This window comes from Lepisosteus platostomus, chromosome 16 (assembly GCF_059453375.1).
Source record: "Lepisosteus platostomus isolate fLepPlt1 chromosome 16, fLepPlt1.hap1, whole genome shotgun sequence".
In the NCBI taxonomy this organism is placed as follows: Eukaryota; Metazoa; Chordata; class Actinopteri; order Semionotiformes; family Lepisosteidae; genus Lepisosteus; species Lepisosteus platostomus.
The window spans coordinates 25,564,226-25,574,415 of record NC_142626.1 but is presented as its reverse complement, the minus strand read 5'-3'; the positions used below and the strand labels follow the sequence as shown (position 1 = coordinate 25,574,415).

Sequence of the window (10,190 nt, the reverse complement as noted above, 5' to 3'; positions counted from 1 at the left end):
GTAATCTATACTAAAAAACTGTATTTATTTAATACCACTCGATACTTATATTAATGGAGTTTAGTTGATACTGTTTAAACTTTTAATTATTTTAAATTGTATTACAGCATTGTACACATGCTTAAAAGAGGAGAAAACGCAAGCCTTCTTCAGGTGTGAGGGTCTTCTGCTCAGAATGAAATGCTAAAATGTAATGTAGGCTCTGAATGGGTTCAATTATGATTCGGGCTTGATTAAGGTCGCTGCCTTTCATCCAAAATCCTGCTTGAATCGTTCTAAACTAAAAATTAGACACGAGAAGGGGCTCTGGTGAAATTTCTCATTTTTTAATTTCTCTTTTTTCTTGGAAAAATATCCTACCCGCTGCAATCCGGGCACAGAAGGATTAAAAGAAGCCAGACAGGCAGGGAGAAGAGTGAGTTCTAAATAAAGAAGTATCAGGGTAACAATGAAGGTAACAGCCGCAGACGTGGCCTACTTAGTCTGCCAGGGCAGCCTAAAGGGGGGAAGACCACCCTTGAGAGACGCTACCCCGGCTCCGGAAAGCCAGAGGGAGCGCTTCACCCCGCCTGCTGTGGGAAGGGTTGGCCACAGCCGGTGCTTATTTCTTTCCTGCCTCATCGGGGGCAGACTCTGCCAGGCCCTCATCGACAACGGTTCGACCATCAGGCACCGAGGCAGCCAGACCCCCAGGGCGCTCACCGTGCACTTTGGGGCTGTGAGGGTGAAACACCCCTTCTACCTTGCCCCAGTCCATGAGGACTGTATCCTGGGGTTAGACTGGTTGCTGCAAGTGGGTGGTTGCCTTGACCTGGGTGTGAGGGACAGGGTGCTGCGCCGGGGGTGGCGGGTGCCCTCCAGCGGCGAGGTCACTTGCTGCAACCAGTCCAACCCCAGGACCCATGTTCAGCCATTCAGAGCCCTTAGGGGGTGAGACTACCTCTAGAAGTCACAGGCTGCATTCTGCTCAGCTTCTAGCTGTCAATCATTGACTCAGAAGGGGTAATCAATCAGTTTCTTATCAGTGCTCCTTTTTTCACACCAGAAGGCAACTCTGAGGTTTTTTTTTCAATGCCTAACAGCAGAAAAGGGCTCTCTAGCAGTGTCTGAAGGTTTTTATAGCAATTGCAATGGTTTTTTATTGGTATTGCTTTAAATATTTTTTATAATTTATTTATTATATCCGAGAAATTTAATTCCAGGTCCAGTCTTCACAAAACATTATGGAGATTTTTTTCAAATTGATCAATTTGTCCCAGATTTCTATCCAAGCTAGTAAGCACCTTGAACAAGGTTTTCAAATTATTCTCAGGACATTTCACGGCCTAGAATAGAAAAAAATATTGCGACCTCTTTAATATCATCTATATATTTAGCACTCATGAACACTGTGAGCTGTTACCAGTCAAGTTCTGATACAGAAATACAAACTGCTAATAAAGGAGGTCAGTCACTATAAAACCTGAAAGTTATTAATTGTTTACAGGCAAGACACCAGGGGGCAGAGTGGGGTTAGGGATCTCAGTGAATTTGATGGGGCTTCAGAAACAAAGAACAATAAGAGTAGAGGAACAGAACAAAACACAAAAGAAGCCAAGTTCACTCTGAGCTGTTTCAGTTCCCTCAGTATCCCTGCCACGAAACTTAATTCAAGTTCAAGTACCTTTATTGCCATTTGCATGAACAGTGCATTGAAAATCTTACACGGCTTATCTCAGTCAGAAAACATAATAACAAAAGGGTAAACACACAGACTACGTGCAGGATACTTGCTCCTGCAGTAGGCTGTATCGAGATTCTCCAACGAAGGACGTGTCAATAGCTTCAAAACAAACCCATTGACACAGTTCAAGACCTTTATTAAATCATACACCATATACTGGCTCTCCTGAGGGTTACTTGCTGTTCAAGGCATTTAAAAAGGACCTTATCCCTTCTCCTTGTCTGCCGATAACCAGCTCCTGGTTTCATACCCTCATTTCACTAATTCAGATGCAGCCATTCAAAATAAGCGGGCGATACCGCATTATTTTGCGGTATGCTTGACGCAGGCTACCGCAAGTTACGGTATTAATACCGTATATTCACGCATAGTGCCGCATGATACCGCAAATAAAATAATAGTATCCTGAATTTCTGCAAGGTGGAGCTAATAAAGCTCAACCTCTCATGTTTGAGCTGTCGCCATCAAAGTCTTTACCGAAGATATTACTAATAGTATTTATAATGAATGACCTTGGACAAGCTGTAAACTCAAAGTATTGCCCTGGTCCACATTCTTTTTTTCATTGACCGTCTTTGTAAAAGTAACACCACAGCATTTCGTTGATCCAATCACGCATTTGTTTCCAATCATGCAAAGTACTTGTAATTTTTGAGAATCTCCGATTCACCATGCCTTTCACATGCTAATAAAAGATATTGATTTAGGAACATGTATACTGTACTGTATACAGTATGTACATGTATATTTAATGTCTTTACTGTGCCCGTTTAAGTATTGAATATGGCTGGTCTCGGTGCTTTAAAGAAAAAATACACACCAGTATTCCATTTCTCCCTAAACACTTTAAGCATCGCAGTCTTTAACTAACGTGAAAAAACGTGTATAAAAAGTGGTAGTTTTAAGCTTTTCTGTGAATACGCTTGATACCGGAGTCAACAAGCATACTTTTAGAATTTGATTAATAGGGAATATAATCACGTATCTAAAGAAATTAATAACTATATAATTTGGTTTCTGTCAAAGCGCAATGAAACCCAGAACTTGATTCTTATGGACGCCCGGTCCCGCCAGGGATTAAAGAAAAACATGGAATTGCGTATCTAAAGAAATAACAGTATACAGTAACTATGTTCATGCACAAACAGTAGCATGTTACATTATTAATTTGGGGGTCTCCTCTTGCGGTTTTTGACTTTTTTTAAATTACAACCCATACATAAGCTGATACTGTTTAGACTTTTAATTATTTTAAACTGTATTACAGCAGCACAATGCACAATGCAACGTAAATCGCTACCTTTGTCTTCTGCGTAATAATGTTCAGAAATAAGAAATAAGATTGCTCATAAAGGTTGTTTAATAACAAAGTATTGTTTATCTCATGGCTAAATAGTCAAGTCTAGCCAAAAAGAGAAAACATCGACTTTATTCAAACTCCAGTGAAAGTATTAATGTTTTTTAATTACCATACTTTTATGGTACATGACTTTGCTAAAATGTATTTAAAAATAAAAACGATTACAAACGCCAGTGGAGAGAGAGAGACACACATTCAGTTTTTCATTGTCAAAAAGTAATTGTTTTTTACTTTGTCAGCACCCAGACAAACGCAAGCGCGTTTTTAATAAAATGCTTTTATTCATTCTTAATCAGATTCACATTCCCGAATGTCCCCCGCCCCGATCAAAAAAGGGAAATTTTAGAAGCTAAGCATAAAAAGCAGAGGAGCATAACGAAGGTCATAAAGGTCAAAAGCTGCCCAGCCATGTGGAATGCTACAGAACCCTAAACAGACAGTACACACTAGCCGAATATTTGACCAAGATATCCAGACACAGCTGTATGAGCTCCACCAGTAAAACTCAAAGTATTACACTGGTTCACACTATTTGTAACAACTTTATTTCTTCATCGACAAAAAGTAACACCCACCACAGCAGTCTCGTAACATTTTTACAAGACGAACTACAACATTTAAAAAATATCTCTAATCAATCCACTGTACTGCATTAAAACAAAACGAAAACTAAAACGCCCTTGGCATACCGTTTCGCGCTTCTTATCAGTTGCTCAAAAGTAATTTGACCGTATGAAATGCATAATATAAACCTAGAAACATATACGTGAGCAGTTTTTACGTAGTATCGGTGTCAAGACATACTTCTCAAATACTGTAAATCAAGTTAAAAATATCTCAAGACCGATTCTGGTCATAATGAAACCATGTTTCGTGTATGTTTTCTTTAAAGTACCGAGACCAGCCATATACTGTATGTTTATGTTCCAAAATTAATATTGTTTATGGCCTTCACACGCGTTGCAGTATGCTCCTATTCTTTTTATGCTCAGGCACTAAGATTTCCCTTCAGTGGTAAAATTCCATATAAATATTCAATACTTAAACGGGCACAGGTAAGACATTAAATATACATATACATACTGTATACAGTACAGTTTGCATATGGTAATATGTTTATGTTCCTAAATCAATCTCTTTTATGAGCATGTGAAAGGCATGGTGAATCGATTCTCAAAAATTACTGTACTTTGCATGATTGGAAAAAAATGCGTGATTGTGAAATGCTGTGGTGTTACTTTTACAAAGACGGTCAATGAAAAAAAGAACATGAGAGGTTGAGCTTTATTAGCTCCACCTTGCGGAAATTAAGGAATACTATTATTTTGCTAGCGGTATTTACCGGTAACTCGCGGTAGACTGCGTACAGCGTACAGGAAAATAATGCGGTATCGCCCGCGCATTTTGAATGGCTGCTTCTGTAACTAACAAGGATGGGACATTAGCTAGCCAATATGATAAAGGAATGACTTTTTTGTTTATTTCTTCAGCACATTTATTTGAACATTTCCATTGATTGTACAAGCACTGAAAAACTGTTCAATCCCTAGTTCATCAGGCATTTTCTTTTACTATAACAGATATAAAAACTCCCTTGCTTTTAACAGAGCGTTTCATAATTTCTAACAATGAAAATTATTTAAACTGCGACACTTTTATCATTCAACGAGAGCTCAAAATATCACAAGGATCCTCACGAGATCAACAAAGACAACAGAAAAAGATATGTGTATAAGATACTGTCCATGGGAGTCCAAGCTTTTTTATCTGTGCTAAGTAGTCTTTAAAATTTCTTCATTAGACAGTGAAGTCAAAATTCCGGGATGTGCCTATATTAGTACACTGGGCAAACATTCCGAGATGAAATTCTTCCAGCACGGGGGTACCTTTAAAGCGGAGATGACGGCACCGAATATTTTTGGTGCGCCCTCTATTTAAAGCCCTGGCCAAATATGAAGACAGTACGTACAATTATAATTCATACTGAGTTAAAAACTACACATCCCAGTTACCATGGTGGTGCTTGTGATCATTGCGTTTAACCAACGAAACAGGGCGAAAACAGCAAAGACATTTTTCCAAGAAAGTTTAGCCTTTGTCACTAATGACACCACTTAATGAAGACATAAATATAGAAATGAACAATTAATTGACTTTTATCTTTCTAAATATCACAACATGTTCAAATCCAAGTCATTTTTAATAACAATGGGAAAACTGGGTAAACTATCACAAAGCTTTAGAGAACTTAACATTTTTATTATCAACAAATTGTAAATACGACATTTACATTGACGTTATTAATTTTTCACTTGAGTATATGGAGTATATTGTGAGAGCAGACCCCCCTCTTAGGCTACATTTTTATTAAGAAATGGAGGCTGTATGCGTTACAATATAAACATTTACTGTCAAACTTTAAATCAACAGTTGATTTTAAGATGATCTGTCAAAGTGCAATGAAACACAATATTGTTGTTGTTGTTATTGTTGTTTTTATCCTGTAAAGCGTTTTGAGAAGCCACCTTTAAAGGCTCTATATAAAGGCACTGATTCTTATGGAATGTGTTTTCTTTCTTCTTTTTTTTCAGCATGGAATAAACCTATTACAGTACTTGATTCTTTTGGATGCCCGGTTCTGCCAGGGATTCAAAATAAAACATGGAATCACGTGTCTAAGGAAATAGCAGTGTAACTACAGTACGTCTCCTACCTTGGGCTGAATACGCACACAATTCCCTCTCAACATCCTCAACAGGTATGTTTGTTTCAATGCTCTTTGGGATATCAACCACCTCTCATACCAGAATCCTCCCCAGAATCACCTGTCCCTTCAGTCCAGGAGAATATATCCAACTTGCAGGATTTTTGGAAATTGGCAAAAACTACCCTGTTGCGTACAGTGGACCAGCAAAAGAAAACCATCAACCACTATCGCTGTACGGTACCCAAGCTCAGACGTGGACAATTTGTGTGGTCATCTACCCGTAATTTACCACTTCGGGAGTGTTCCCGCAAATTGGGCCATAGATACATCGGACCCTTCCGCTTCGTTTCCCAAGTCATGCCAGTTACCTACTGTTTGGTCATTCCACCCGCTCTCAGGATTCACCCTTTCACTTTTCACTACTCAAACCCTACCATAAATCTCCATTGTTGCGACCTCAGCCTCGTCCTCCCCCACCTTGAATAATTGATGGTATACCAGCCTACACAGTAAATGAAATCCTGGACTCCAGCTGGCGTGATGGGAGATTGCAATATCTAGTTGACGGAAGACTATGGACCAGAGGAGCGTTCATGGGTATCTGAGAAAGACATTCTTGACCGCACATTAATTCATGATTTCCATTGCTGATTCCCAAACCATCCCGGGAGGGTGTCAGGAACCTCCCTTAAGGGGGGGGTAATGTTATAGTTCCAACATCCCGCCACCAGAGAACACTCCAACCAAGTACTTCATCCACTCGGGAGAGGCTTAGGTTAACCACACTCTCCCTGTTCATTCAGTGCTCAGTATTGGTGCAGACCTCTTGAGCTACAGGCATTATATTGTGTTATCTTCTCTGGAATCCTTCTTGGTTTTTGGACTTTTGGTTACCCTCTTGAACACGATTTTTGGAATTCATCTTGGAAACCTTTTGCTAAGTTTCTCCTAGATTTTTGGCTCTTGACCATTTTTCTAGTCTTTGACCATGACCCTGGATTTTCTGTTGCTTCAGTGTTTTGTGATATCCTGCCCGCATAGGGTCCATCCCTTTGCTAATCACTGCCCCACAGTGTAACAGTAGAAATGGGACTTAAATATTTTAGTTTAATTTCATGTGAAAATAATACATTAATAGAAAATATATTGAAATCAAATCCATTAATGAATTAGTGTTTTCAATATTTTTCTGACACATTTATTATTATTTTCCTTTTCATTTTTTTTCAAGCACTGCCTAGCCTGGTACAAAGGCTGGAGAAGCTCCTTATCTCCTGATCTATCAGGAAACAACCCATTAGACTGCGATCCTTGAGCATTTCAGTGACAATAGATCTGGGACTGACATTACTCTGACCATCACAGGAGTCCAGGCTGAAGATGCAGCAGATTATTGCTGTCAGAGTTTACAGTTGCCCAAAAGAATGTTGGTACAAACACTGTGCTACACACCCTTACAAACATCTCCCTCAACAGGACTGTACAATGACTGAACTGCTGCATCTGGGACCTCCTGCAGAAGCTGAGAGTGAAGATAAAGACACAGGATAGCCTGAGGAGGTGCTGCAAATTTCATTTAATTGTTTCGATTCCATTTTAAATTAGTGTTGCCATTTTTTTAGTTTCTTGGTTACTCTCCATTTTGTGAAACATACTGTAAAGTCAGTTCTTACACTTCACAGTATTTTGAAGGATATTATTTCTTCTGTTAAAGAAGGTAATTCTGCCCAGTAAGATGCATTCTTCTCAATATTTCCATAAACCCTATTACATTTAAAACATAAAATTCAATCTAAGACAACATCATTAACACTTAATAATGCCTATAGTAAAGAGTTCTTTATTTTCAATGTTTATTTTCAAAATGTCCTGATCAGGTCATTATTAAACAGGTGATTGTTACTCTAAGTAAATTATAGAGCATTTTGCAAACATTTCACTCCTTAAAGGACAGTTGTACCTTTCCTTTTCTGTAATTCATTAAATTAAACAATACAAATTAAACATTTTACAGGTGTTCTCAATGTACAGGTGACTGATAATACCTTTAAAATTTTGTCCAAAAACATAACTTTGTTCATGGGTTAGATTATCTTCAAAGGTTATGTATCATATCGATTATAAGATCGTTCTCTATATTTGCAAGCTATAGAAATAAAAGTTTATCGGGGCTATTTGTCTGAGACTATTATGTGGAAATTACCCTCTAGAACTAAAGAGCCAGTAAACATTTGCATGGTCACTTGATTGTTCTTTCTGCTAACTTTCACTTGACTATACACTGTGTGACTTCATGGTCTGAGAGTTGTGACAGTGGCTGTGTAAATAGTGGTGTCTGTCTTGGTACCTTCAGCCCCAGTGTCCTCTGCTTTCTGTTCCAGCCTGAGCTCGCAGTAACATGGTGAGTTAAATAATGAAACTCATTAAGTATATTACTTTTAACTTGTCTCTGAGGTGTTTCAGAAGTCACTGCGTTGAGTTAAATGTAAAAAAAACATAAGCAACATCCTGCATATGTCTGAAGGATAAAATAATGAGGTTAATTGTTTAATTGACTGCTCAGATTAGAAACAAAAAGAGGAACAGCCAGGACCTTCCTCCAGCGCAGGTCCACTTACCTTAGGTGAGTTAAAACTGTTTCTTTGATTTTTCTTATAAAAATCTGAACTTTTTTTTTTAAACTGTGGTTTGACACTGCACAGCAGAGACTCTGAAAGCGATAGCGATTAAAAATGAATCAAAAGTTTTAAAATATTGATCATATGGCATTGTCTTAAAAACACTGGCCTGAAATTATTAAAGAAATAAAGGAGATTAAATTATTCTCAATCATAATGCAATATAATGCAGACTTACAGATGGAATCACTTTTAACCTGCTTTACAAGGAAATAAACTGTCCATTATACTACACTATATTGCAATTACTGAAGCACCATTTGCTTTGTTCTGACAGTGTTGTATTTATTGCTGGAAAAAGTATAAAAATCTTTAAAAAGTTGAGTGATTGACCAGTTAGGACACAAAACAAACAGTGAACATCCCCAGCCCCTCGGCTCCTCTATACTACTAACTCAAGTGAATCACTGAACTCTTCTGTTGTCATATTTTGATTCTACTGATGTTTCTTTTTCCTTTTTGCATCCACAGCATTTTGAATCTCAGCGACGATCTTATTTCTATTGATCTCAACATTCTTCTTAGCTGCTTTCAGGAGATCCTGAAGCTCATTTTCACTGTAGGACATTTTGCGAGTTTTGTAGGTGTTCCTCATCGCTTCAATCTTTTCTTCACCTGAGGAAAGAATGATGATGGTCAGTGGAAGGATGTTGGATTTTGACCCAGAATTTAAGAATAGACCGCACTGGCCTGTTGTGCTCATTGTTATTGTGACCAATTTCAGAAGAATTTGAGTCCATCAGAAGGTTAGTTCTGACAAGTTCGTTTCCCTGCTTCTCCAGCTCTGTGGCTGCTCCCCTTTAAGGTCTACCTGAAAGTAAACCTTAACCTTGTTTTACTTTGTCATTTATTGTCCATGGTTATTTAATCAGCTTGTTTCTTGTTAGTTATCATTCAGAAAGATACCAAAGTACTTTATATTAGTACTGTAGGTGGAGATGCTGTTTATCCACCAGTGAACTGCTCACCTGAATCAGCCATTCTGACCAGCAGCAGAAATACTATAGAGAAATACAATAGAGAAATACTGACAGCACTTCACCTGGTAATCCCTTAACGAACAAATAATTTTCAATAGCACAAATCATTCAGGATTAAATTATTATTATTATTATTATTATTATTATTATTATTATTATTATTATTATTATTATTACTACTGGGCATAAAAACTACTAAAAGGGTCCCAATCAATCTTTTTTTTTCAAAGTGTTACTCTATGCGATTCTCCAGAAAACAGATTTTAGCATTTTTAAAACATTCCATTTGATCACCTATTACTAGAAAGCCAATTATTCCTGGTAAGGGCTACAGGTATATCAACCCAGGAATCACAGGGTGCAAGACAGGACAGCATCCACCTGGAGGACTCAGCTACATTGCAGGTCTTGTTTTCTCTGAAGTCTGTTTCTATATATGAATGTACATTTCTGGGATGAGTCTGACAGAAAACTAAGAAAACAGATGCCACAAAATACAGAAAATATTGAGCATATCTAAACATTGCATGAATTATTAAAGTCTAGACTCTGTAAAGCTGTTCCTAAAACAATGGGAGGTTATTAAGACAAAATCAAAGATTTGGGTTTCATACTGCATGAGTGGCTTTTGTTGTATTAATGTTGTGAAATACTGTACAACACAATATTGGTGAAGACATTAAGGAACATGGTAATGCTGTATTATTTTTTTTTTGCTTATAAATGTTTGACTCTTAGAGAA

The 10,190-nt window shown here is 37.8% G+C and overlaps 2 protein-coding genes across 20 annotated transcripts in view; one reads left to right on the top strand and one right to left on the bottom strand.

The window, feature by feature from the left end:
- LOC148647083 (NACHT, LRR and PYD domains-containing protein 3-like) overlaps positions 1-10,190 on the top strand; it is a 1,669,284-nt gene that overhangs the window by 289,607 nt on the left and 1,369,487 nt on the right. The window lies entirely within an intron of this gene.
- Positions 1-10,190, bottom strand: part of LOC148647098 (ribonuclease inhibitor-like) — a 465,740-nt gene that overhangs the window by 322,236 nt on the left and 133,314 nt on the right. The gene's annotated exons all lie outside the window — the stretch shown is intronic.